The sequence below is a fragment of the Dipodomys merriami genome, unplaced genomic scaffold (assembly GCF_024711535.1).
Source record: "Dipodomys merriami isolate MVZ:Mamm:240054 unplaced genomic scaffold, mDipMer1.0.p SCAF_1620, whole genome shotgun sequence".
In the NCBI taxonomy this organism is placed as follows: domain Eukaryota; kingdom Metazoa; phylum Chordata; class Mammalia; order Rodentia; family Heteromyidae; genus Dipodomys; species Dipodomys merriami.
In genome coordinates, this window is record NW_027202961.1 from 63,858 (window position 1) to 73,484 (window position 9,627).

The following is a 9,627-nucleotide window of genomic DNA, read 5'->3' on the forward strand; positions in this document are numbered from 1 at the left end:
GTAATAGAGTGCTTGCCTCACATGCATGAGAACTTGGGTTCAATTCCTCAGCACCACATAAACAGAAAAAGCTGGAAGCAGCAAGTGGTAGAGTGCTGGCCTTGAGCTGAAGAGCTAAGGGATAGCACCCAGGTCCAGGGTTCAAATACCAAGACTGGAAAAAAAACACAAAAACAAACAACCACCACCACAACAAACAAAAACAGCTTCCAACTAGGGTGTGTGGAAAAGGCAAAGTTCTGCAGGCTGGCGAGGTGGCTGCATTTCCTTCCCCTGTGTGGGCCCCATCCATCAGCCTCCCTGAGGGATCTCAGCTACTTGTAGGGCACATTTTCTAAATGTGAACCTGTTTTTCTTATGAGAATCAAAGTGCTCCAACTAACTGCAAGATCATAAATACTCAAAAGTGACTGTTAATAGCAGTGGCAGTTTGCAAAATACCAAATGGCAGCAAGAAGTGGATATCATAACTTACCTTCTTTGCTTTCCCATGTTCACAGAGGTGTTATGCAGGGTGTTTTTTTTTTTCCTGGTGGTTCTCTTTTTTGTTTTGTTTTTTAAGTGATGAGATCTTCTTTCAAGTAGGTTCACAGGGGCTCCCTGGGACTTCAGGCAGTACCTTGAAAATTACTTAACAGATACTAAAAAGAAAACCAAAGAAGCCTACAATTCCAAGCCTAAAAGCTAATTTTAAAAATATGCCTAATATCCCAATGCTAGTGGCTCATACCTGTAATCCTAGCTACTCAGGAGGCTAAGATCATTAAATTATGGTTCATGGCCAATGCAGGCAGGAAAATCTATGAGACTCTTATCTCTAATTAACTAGAAAGAAATGTAGGAAGTAGAGGTAAAGCTTTCGTGGTATAGCACCAGCCCTGCATGAAAGAAGCTAAGTTTACCATTCTTTTACACATGAAAAAAATCAGGTCCCAAAAGGTCATTTGTCCAGGCCACTCAGCTACAGGACAAATTGGGAGATGTGAACAGAAGGTATCTAACTTTAGAACTCAGGGCTTGGCTCTCACCCTGCTACATTCCCAGTCAAAGCAGACCAGAGAAGGATGGAGGACCTCAGCAAAAACCATCCCTGTGGCCATGTATTGTGGTACTCAGGAAACAGAGGCAAGAAGAACACTAAGAGTATGAGGTAAACATGGGCTACATGGACAGATCCTGTCTTAGAAAAACAATCCTTGTGCACAGGAGCAGCCTAGGGACTATGTGAGTATCACATTATGGGAACCTGTCATTATTAGCTCAATGAACAAAAGGATAAACTTTTAGAAAATAGCCAAGATCCCTATATGAAATGGTGGACATAGAGGCCTAGTTTTGCCACCCACTGTCTTTTTGGCCTTTGTTCCTTTATCACTTAAATGGTGCAAATACCACCTTCTCATTGTTAAGACAATTTTGGTGAGCTCACATATGTGAAAAGTTCTTTGAAAAACACAAAGTGCTGTATAAATTGTGTTATTAATGAAAATCTCTAAAAATTGAGTCAAGTTGCTAAAATTCATTCTCTCAGATCCCTTTTCCAGAGGCAGAAAGTGAGGGGAAAAGAGATGAAAATAACTTGCCTAAAGTTCCAACATTGAGAAGGAATGTCACATACATGGCAGGAGGTCTGGAGTGTCATTTGTTCTTCCTGCCCTCCAGTCCATCCTGTTTACCAATGCACACACACATGCAAATACACACACACACACACACTCCCCTCTTTAGCAAACAAAGGTGCTGGGCAAGTAATTGCTAGGCCTCAGAAGGAGGACACTAGCACTTCTAGTGTCACTGCTGTGACCTTTGACCAAGAGGAGAACTTTCAGCACTAGAACAGAGCTTCTCCCATACAGATAACATTGGGGAGAGCAGAGGGTCAGCAGCCCAGTACTACTGCCAACAGTAAGGAAATAACTCCAAGTTCCTCGTACTTGCAGAATCCTACACACTAGACCATTTTCCTCGGTCCTCATCTCCTCTATTTTCTGACATTCAGTAACATTGTAGAAGGATAAGTTACAGAATCCTACAATCAGGGTTCATAGGAACTCAGATCCTAAGGATTGCCTACTCTAACTCCTCCCATCTGGCATTCCAATTTCCTCCAGTTTCAACTTTGAATTCTTCCAAGGATGGGGAGCTCACTACTTCAGGACCAGCTGACACTCCCCCACACTTACCGAGATTCCATGATAGAGCAAGCACACAATGTAGCAGGGATGAGGCACATGAACCTTCCTCAGGACTAGCCACAGGGTAGAGGGGCCCAGTACAAAGTGACAACACAGCACCTTTTGTTCAAATATTAATACTTTCCAGATAGCAACAGGAGAAGGTTAAACTAAGAATAAGCCTTTTTCTGCGTCAGCCCTAGAAATTGAACTCAGGGCCTGGCACTGCCCTGGAACTTATTTTGCTCTAGGCTAGCACCCTACCATTGAACCATAGCACCACTTCTAGTGTTTTGTTGTTGTTGGTTGTGGGGCTTGAACTCTGGGCCTGGGCACTATCCCTCAGCTCTTCCGCTCAAGGCAAGCACTCTACCATTTAAGCTACTGTGCCACTTCTGGTTTTCCAGTGGCTTACTGGAGATAGGAGTCTCATGGCCTCTCCTGTCCAGGCTCACTTTGAACCTTGATCCTCAGATGCAGCCTCCTGAGTAGGTAGGATTACAAGTGTGAGCCACCAGCACTTGGCCACTTCCAGCTTTTCCTTGGCTAACTGGAAATAAATGTCTCATGGACTTTCCTGCCTGGGCTGGCTTCAAAACAATGATCTTCAGATCTCAGTCTCCTCAACAGCTAAGATTACAGGCATGAGAGACTAGCGCCCACCCTAATTACAAGCCTCTGTGCCTCTGCATTGCTTCTGATATTAAATTCAGTGGGCCTGAATTCATCTATTGGCTAATACTACTAGTCATTTACTTAGTTGAGGTAATGATATCAATTTCTGGGGCATAAATAAGTTAACTATTTAGGAATCTTAGAATTCAGAGTAAACACCATTTTTGTGCCTCAAATACTACAAGTTGCATTTTAAGATGTGCAATGAGGGGATGGGAAGGTGGCTCAGTGGTAGAGTGCTGGTTTTGCATGCATAAGGCCCTGGGTTTGATCCTCAGCACCACATAAGAGAAAAAGCCAAAAGGGGCACTGTGGCTCAAATGGCAGAGCACTAGCCTTGAGATGAAGATCTGAGGGATAAGGAGATGTGAGGGGAGGGATGGGAGGGGAAAAACAAAGGAGGAGGCAACAATACTTGATAAGAAATGTACTTATTACCTTGCTCATGTAATTCTAACCCCTCTGTACGGTATTTTCACAATAAAAAATTATTAAAAAAAAAAAAAAAAAAAGCAGAGGGATAGTGCCCAGGCCCAGAATTCAGGTTCCATGTCCAAAAAAAAAAAAAAAAAAGTGCACTGAAATGCATGCTAAAGTTACACACTTAGGTACAGAAAGAGTTTGAGGAGTAAGTAATCTGTACATCACCTCATTCAAAGCTGCAGACTGCTCTTCAGCTGCTGGCTCCTGACACCTCTGCAGACCATGAAGGCACCAGGCAAGAAGAATCACAGCCATCACTGAGGCTGGAGCCAGTTTTGTGGGATCCAGTGTTGAGTTGCTGGAAGGCAGGGAGAGGCTCCTTAAAAAATATGAAATTAAGGCACTGTCAGAATACATCAGTAGCCGGGCGCTGGTGGCTCACGCCTGTAATCCTAGCTACTCAGGAGGCTGAGATCTGAGGATCGCGGTTCAAAGCCAGCCCGGGCAGGAGAGACCGTGAGACTCCTATCTCCAATAAAACCACCAGAAAACCGGAAGTGGCGCTGTAGCTCAAGTGGTAGAGCGCTCGCCTTGAGCTGAAGAGCTAAGGGACAGCGCCCAGGCCCAGAGTTCAGGCCCCACGACCGACAAAAAAAAAAAAAGAATACATCAGTAAGTGATGACATGTCACCCCATCTGGACTGTCCCATTGCAAGATCCCCAGCACCACCGAAGAGGAGGATCCACCAATATATCAGATGGCCAACTGTTAAGAGATTCTCAGAGTGGAAGGAAGGGGGCTCAGGCCTATGGTGAATATGACACTGGCCACCACCCAAACTCAGTGTGTTAAAAGTTATGGATTAGATTGAATTGGTAAAGAAAGTAGAGCTAGATTGGTACTGGTGACTCACACCTGTCATCCAAGCTAGTCAGGAGGCTGAAGGCTGACAATCATGATTTAAAGGCAGTTTCTTCAGAAAAGTCCATGAGCCTCTTATCTCCAATGAAACAGAAAAAAAGCTGGAAGTGCAGGTGTGGCTCAAGTGGGAGAACATCAGCCTTGAGAAAAAAAGCTTGGTTGACAAAGTGATGCCTGGAGTTCTAGTCTCAACTCCTGAAGGGGAAAAAAAGGAAGGAAGGAAATGGGAAGGGGAGAGGGGGCAAGGGGATGAGGGAAGAGGAGGGAAAGAAGGAAGGAAGGAAGGAAGGGAGGAAGGGAGGAAGGGAGGAAGGGAGGAAGGGAGGAAGGGAGGAAGGGAGGAAGGGAGGAAGGGAAGAAGGGAGGAAGGGAGGAAGGGAGGAAGGGAGGAAGGGAAGAAGGGAGGGAGTGAGGGAAGAGGAATCCAGGACACAAGAACTATCCTGGGATATGGAAGGGGCTAGTGTGGATATGAGACATTGAAGAGTTAAAAGTGGCTTCGTTTAGAAGCAGTAACCCTTCTGCTGCTCATATTAACCTTGGGCCCACCTGAATTTCAGAAACCGTCTTGTTTGTGCTGAAACTGCTAAACCATAGATTACTTGAACAAAGCTACTTTGAAGTCAGGCCCCACTTTGTACTATAGCTGGCCTTGGGTCCCCACAAACTTCAGGAGATGACCAAGCTGGCCCAAGATAAACAGACCCTGTGAACAAACCCAGACCACCAATTATCCCAGCTACAGCTTATCAGAACCCAACTAGCCAGGAAACTCCCTGCTAAGCTTTAACTGCTCTGGAATGCCCTTTAAGACCCAGCCAGTTTGATAACTCCCTACAACCCCTTATTGCCTTGGAATGCCCTGCTGACACCTCTTGTTGCCTTAAATTTGTCAGTCTGTGATTTCTTTTTTTTCTTCTCCTTTTATCCCTTTGTAGTTTTTGCCTTTATAAACACTGTGAAATTTCAGCTCGGGGCTTCCTCCTAAGTTCTGCTGAGTCAGTGTGTGGGACAAAGCCGGAGCTGCAGCCCACCTGAATAAAGCCTTGCTTTTGAAGTGATCTTCTTGGTGGGGGTCCTGCAACAGGCGTACAACCACATGAGTTTGAGTTCCAGCCAAGCCTGGGTGGGAGAAGCTACTCTGCCTGCAACCTTTTTCTCACCAATGCCCCAAGCACTATTGCTTCTCCATATATTTGCTTATACTTGCTTTCTCTAGTTCTGAAGACAGAAATCAAACCCAACTCAGCTTAGCACCTGCTAGCTAGGAGCTTCAATTGTATTCTCCCCAATGTATCCTGGGGAGTATTTCCATCAGGTCTTGCCATTCTGGTCCACTGTAACAGCCCAGCCTTGATGCCTAGCCCTGAGGGCAGAGATGGGGGAACACCCTGACATCTTGATTGTCCTTTTCAGAAACATGGCAGGCACTTGACCAGTCACAGATTGATGAGTGACTGCTACACAATGCCAGAGGTGAAGAAGGGCTGGGGTACAAAGACTGACTGGAGTAGCATTCTGAAAAAGCCATAATCTCTGGGAAGTAGAAGTGTGGCTCCAGTAGGAGAGAACTAGTAATGTGCAAAAAGCTAAGTGGGAAGCCCTGAGTTCAAGCCCCAGTACCAGCACCAATCAATCAATGAGAAAAGAGCTACAATGTGCTCTCAGTGCCATTGGTGATGTGCAGGATAACCCAGCACCAGGGCTTTGGTGCCACACACTGTCTCTAAAAAGCCAGCAGAGATAGCAGACACCATGTCCTTTTTGCTGAGCTTCCTGTAACACAGACTCTTGCAGGAGCAGCCTAAATTCATTTCTTTTTCATTTCCTTGGAACACCACTGCTGCTAAACTAGGACAAATCCTAGAACAGGCCACCCACCTGCCCACCCACCTGTAAGGCAACATGGATTTAACCTGACACCAGGAGATCTCATCTGAGAGCATCCAATTATCAAAGCCAATTATCAAAGCCAAAAAAAGTTAAAAAAAAAAAAAAAAAAGCCCAGGACACAAAGGATAAATCTGGAGTGAAGATGTGCTCCTTCTTGCCAGGCCCAAAGAAACATAGGTCCCATGGTTTCCTTACTTACAATAACTAGTATATGTCAGGGACAAGCAGAAAAGGTCAAAAGCTATGTACATATGACCAAATAAGATGATGTCAAGCGAAATGAACCCCAAGATAGGGACACAAGTTTTGTCTTTTTCTTTCTTGCTATGGTTTCTAACATATTTATAATGTACCATGTGATTTTTTTTTTGTTTCTTTGTATGTTCTTCCCCCAAGGTATACCCCCTGTTTTCACTGTATTTGATGTCAATGCCCTGTATCTTGTATATACAGTTTTCTAATTTGGGGAGGGAAAGGGAAAAAACAAAATATTTAAATAGGGATACAGGTTGATCCATTGTAACAATGAGATGTACAAGACACTATGTTGAAAAATGAACTTTACAATTTAGGCATGGGTAGGGGGTGTGGGGGTTATGGAGCGTATTTGTGGAGGTGGGAAGGAAGGGATGGTAGGGGAAAAGCAAAAGAGGAGGCAGCAATGCTTGATAAGAAATGTACGCATTACCTTACTCATGTAACTCAACCCCTCTGTACAGCATTTGTACAATAAAAAATGTATTAAAAAAAAGATGTGCTCCTTCTCATCAATAATGCTCTTAAGCATTTAGGTGTTTTCATATCTATTACTTCAACTATTCTTATAAAATTTTCCTGAAAATACTCCAAATTATAGAGCTCAGAGATAATTGTCCTCATTTTACAGATAAGGGCATTGAGGTTCAGAAAGGCTCAGAAAGTGGGCTGGTGCAGGGTTCAAGTAGTAGAGCAACTGAATAGTAAGCAGCAGGCTCTGACTTCAAATGCTAGTACAACCAAAAAAGAGACAGAGGAAGGAAGGCATGGAGGGAAGGGGAGGGAAGGAGGGAAGGGGTCAGGGCTGACATGAAAGGAGGGTAATGAATGATCCCACACTCTAACCACTCTACAATATTCTCTATTCTGCATTCTAAAGAAGTTTGAAAGAGGGGCTGGGAAGATGGCTCAGTGGTAGAGTGCTTGCCTTGCATGCCTGAGGCCCTGGGTTCGATTCCTCAGCACCACATAAGCAAAAAGAAAAAAGCCAGAAGTGGTGCTGTGGCTCAAGTGGTAGAGTGCTAGCCTTGAGCTGAAGAGCTGAGGGACAGCGCCCAGGCCCAGAGTTCAGGCCCCACAACCGGACCCAAAAAAAAAAAGAAGTTTGAAAGAATGGTTTGATAGTACCTACTACAGTTTCAACTGTCAAGGGCCTTTGTTTGCTAGGCTGGTACTCTACCAAAGACTGGTACACTACCTCTTGAACCATACTTCCAATACTGCCTTTTCCTGTTTTTTTCAAGACAGGAGTCTATTCACATCTTTTTTTAAAAAAAATTGATACTGGTACTTGGGCTTGGACTTAAGGCCTTGTGCTCTCACTTGTCATTTTTCCTCAACTCTGCTGTTCTTGAACCACACCTCCACTTCTGGCTTTTTAATAGTTAAACAGAGAGAAAAGTCTCACAGATTTTTCTGCCTGGGCTGGTTTCACACTGTGATCCTCAGATCTCAGCCTCCACATTAGCTAAGATTATAGGCATGAGCTACCAATGTCCACCTTTTATCTATTTTTCTAGAGCAGCTCCAGGGACTCCTTGAGATTTATCTGCCAAGTAAGAAAGTTTTATTCCTAGGAAAATTCTGTCCCCATGTTCTCAGAGCCTGTCACTACCTCCCCCACAGCCTATGGGAACCTTGTCCCAGACTCCCTATGTTAGCAAAATGAGCTCCCTCCCCATAGTTTAATACACTCCTTTTCCTCTCCACAGCTGAGCATGCTCCCTTCTTAGGCAACACTAGGCCCATTTAAAAACACAGTAAATAATCAGCCTCCACAAACTTAAGATGGCATTTCTCTGGAGCAGCTACAACCATATAAGGCAACAAGAGCCCCTTAGTGTGACCTTCAGGTCTGGGCAGATGCAGGGCCTCTTATCTATTATTTGGACAGCAGCCTAGTCTGCCATGATGAAGCCCCTGGCCCTCACCAGGGTCACTACCTCCTAGTCACTTGTATCACCTCTTAATCCTCCTAGGTTATACAGGTCACCTCAGAAAATACCAGATGATTCTTCTCACTGCTACCCTGTGAGAAGGGGTCTTGCCAGCCCCCCTCCCAGCAATAAACCTACCTTTGTTCTCTGTACCTACCTGTCTCGTGGTTCTCTGACAAAGTGCAAATACTGCTCTTTTTACCTAAAAATCATTTACCATCCCTCTAAATTACCTATACTCCCCAACTCCATGGTGCAGAGCATAGGTGAAGTGATTTCTGTTTTTAAATCTCACTGGATTGTGGGTTGATCACCTCCTATGGTTCTTCCAACTACAAAATAGGATGAATATATCTTTGTCTCCAGTTGGTTGATCTCAGCAGACTTAAACCTTTGGAAAGAAAAAGGGTTTCTCTTCACCTTATGTGCTTTTCAGAGACCACTTACTATCAGTCTGTTTAGTTCCTTAACAGTATTCTTAATTGTTGGGTGCCAGTGGTTCACACCTGGAATCCTAGCTACTCAGGAGGCTGAGATGTGAGGATGGCAGTTTGAAAACAACCTGAGACGTCTGTGAGACCTTACCTCCAATTAACCACCAAAAGTCAGAAATAGAGATGGGCCTCAAATGGTAGAGCATCAACCTTTAAGCAGAACTAAGCAAAAATACTCTGGCTCTGTGATCACACCCCAGTACTGGCACAAAACAACAACAACAAAAAGTCCGCAGCTGGGCGCTGGTGGCTCACGCCTGTAATCCTAGCTACTCAGGAGGCTGAGATCTGAGGATCGTGGTTCAAAGCCAGCCCGGGCAGGAGAGACCGTGAGACTCCTATCTCCAATAAAACCACCAGAAAACCGGAAGTGGTGCTGTAGCTAAAGTGGTAGAGCGCTTGCTTTGAGCTGAAGAGCTGAGGGACAGCGCCCAGGCCCAGAGTTCAAGCCCCACGACCGACAAAAAAAAACAAAAAACAAAAAGTCCACAGTTCCAATAACCACTGTCATATTTATTAATTTGCTTGTTTACCACCTAGGTGTCTCTTCCACAAGAATGTAAGGCACATATCTTGCTGGTTACATAGTTGGTACAACAATAAATGTACTGAATGAATGAATGAATGAATGAATGAATGAATGACTCGATCCATCAAACAACCAATGAATCAATCTTATTTGCATTTGACCACTGTCTAAAGCCCACAATATCTCAATTGCAATAACCAAATTAGGTACAATAGTCAAATAACCTCATGAAGTAGGATAGATAATAGCTTTCTATTTTTCTTCAGCATAAAAATAAAATTAGTGCACAGAAATGGAGGGACAAAGGATGAACAAAAAGCAATGG

The 9,627-nt window shown here is 44.2% G+C and overlaps 1 protein-coding gene across 15 annotated transcripts in view; it reads right to left on the reverse strand.

Moving 5' to 3' along the window:
• Window positions 1-8,740, reverse strand: part of LOC138828700 (protein FAM114A2-like) — a 72,553-nt gene extending 63,813 nt beyond the window's left edge. For 6 of the 15 annotated variants that reach the window (XR_011372326.1, XR_011372329.1, XR_011372327.1 and 3 more), the window contains exons 1-2: window positions 8,513-8,736; window positions 476-3,651 (exon numbers count right to left, since the gene is read on the reverse strand). The gene's annotated coding sequence lies outside the window, so the exon portion shown is untranslated. Of the gene's footprint in view, window positions 1-475; window positions 3,652-8,512 lie in introns of all 15 variants that reach the window. The other 9 variants (XR_011372321.1, XR_011372325.1, XR_011372316.1 and 6 more) reach the window with 5 other exon arrangements.
• Window positions 8,741-9,627: the final 887 nt, after the last annotated feature.